Here is a 1837-nt window from a genome sequence, read left to right as displayed (position 1 = left end):
ATAACAGTTAGCATGCACACTTACAAACATGCCAACACAGTTATTGAATATTTAGTTTGATAAACTTTTCTGAGTCTTGTACTACAAAACGTTCACTTTTAAGACTAATAAAGGATTGTAAAAAAGAATATAGAAAGTAGCTGTGACAATACAATTGGTTAAGGCAATTGTTAACCAAATAGTAAACCGGATAAAAACATAAGTTATTGATGTATTTAGTTGTATTAAACTATAATGCTATGATGCATACATGTAGCACTTTATACGCAGCTTAAACTAGCCTCATCACCATTTACAGCTAGCTCAAGGTGGTTTACATGGCAACAATTAGCCCCTTTTAGCTCCTGTCTTTCCTTTTGCTGATATCTGAATTTTTTCTCCTCTTATGAATAATTATACACCATACAAATTTCCTAAGTTTTCATCATTTTCAACCAAGTAAGTTACTATATAACAGTAGGTTAGTGAGCACACGAAATTCCAGCACACACAGATTAATGACCACTCGCTACAGCAAACACATGTTTCTGATCGGGTGTTTAGCTAGTAAGGCAAAGCTCATACTAAGAATTCAAACTCATACTCATTTTCTATGTGTTCTTGGTCAGCAGAATGTAAAGAAAACACAAATGGAAAATGGGAACAGGAGTTGGAATAACCGATAGAAAAAAGGTCATCATGTCAATGTACAGGTTGGATTTTCAACACAATGCTTCTTTGCAGCTTTGTTGGATCCAACCACTTTGATTAAACACTCTTATAGAGATAACACCTGCATTAATGCTCTCATAGCAAGAGTTAGAACTATCAACGGTGTTTTTTTATAATTTTCCCACAACAAAGCATGTGAATTGATAGATTATAGCTGGGTACATAGACAGAAGTAGGCACCAACCTATTATGCCTCTTTATGCTTTTGAGCAGTTCTCAAAAATCAAGCCTATGCTTTCAAAATCAATAATGAAAACCGACTGTTTTATTAGAGTATCAGTATTGCTTAATGACAATGCAACGTACACTAAAAGTTAATAGGCCATAGGCCTTTTATTCTGTCCATATCCAATACACTTTCAAATTTTTCATACACTGGGTTCAATCAAACCTGTTCCGTGTAATGATTCTTGATTATGGGCTACAGTGTACTATCAGTGTTGCCGATTGCTATATCAGAGTAAGAGATTGTTCTATTGATCTGCAAAGTGTGAATAACCAACCCAGAAATTGTTAATTACATTATAATATGTGCCTAAAACTGATCCAAGCAGTACATTAGAAATTTCGAGAGAAACAGAAGAGAGCATGCATATGAAATTTACACAAAAGATGCATCAATTTATTATTACCTTTTAGACCACTTCCAGTACTTGTAGCTGCTTGTAGAGTTTCCTGCCAAATAAGACTGATTCAGAAAATCTGAGCAGTTGGACATGTGAAGTAATGTCACCAGAGGGGTCAGTGGCGGTCGGCAAGAGGTTAGAAGGTAGAACACAATAATGAAGGTCCAGATAGGGCTGTGCTGGCTCCTTAGCAGCTGATATGCAGCAAAATCCACAATAGAAAATGTTTGGCCAATGATAGTTGGTACATGTTCACCTGAGCCCCCACCAAATACAGTATAGTAATATTAAAGAGGTGAACATGTGTTTACTCCCAATGGTTTTGTACTGAAAAAAGGCACTTGTTTCGGATGGCCTCATGTATATATAGTTGGTTTGCATCTTGTTAATAACTCTTGTTATATGGACCAGCTGCTCAAACATTTAGTAGCATTGTGAAGCCCTTATGATGCCAGAACTTTTTATTATTTGATACAGGCAAGAATGAGTTATAAGGTCTT

This window comes from Dysidea avara, chromosome 2 (genome assembly GCF_963678975.1).
Source record: "Dysidea avara chromosome 2, odDysAvar1.4, whole genome shotgun sequence".
NCBI classification, from domain to species: domain Eukaryota; kingdom Metazoa; phylum Porifera; class Demospongiae; order Dictyoceratida; family Dysideidae; genus Dysidea; species Dysidea avara.
The sequence above is the reverse complement of the archived record's forward strand: the minus strand, read 5'-3'. Positions refer to the sequence as shown.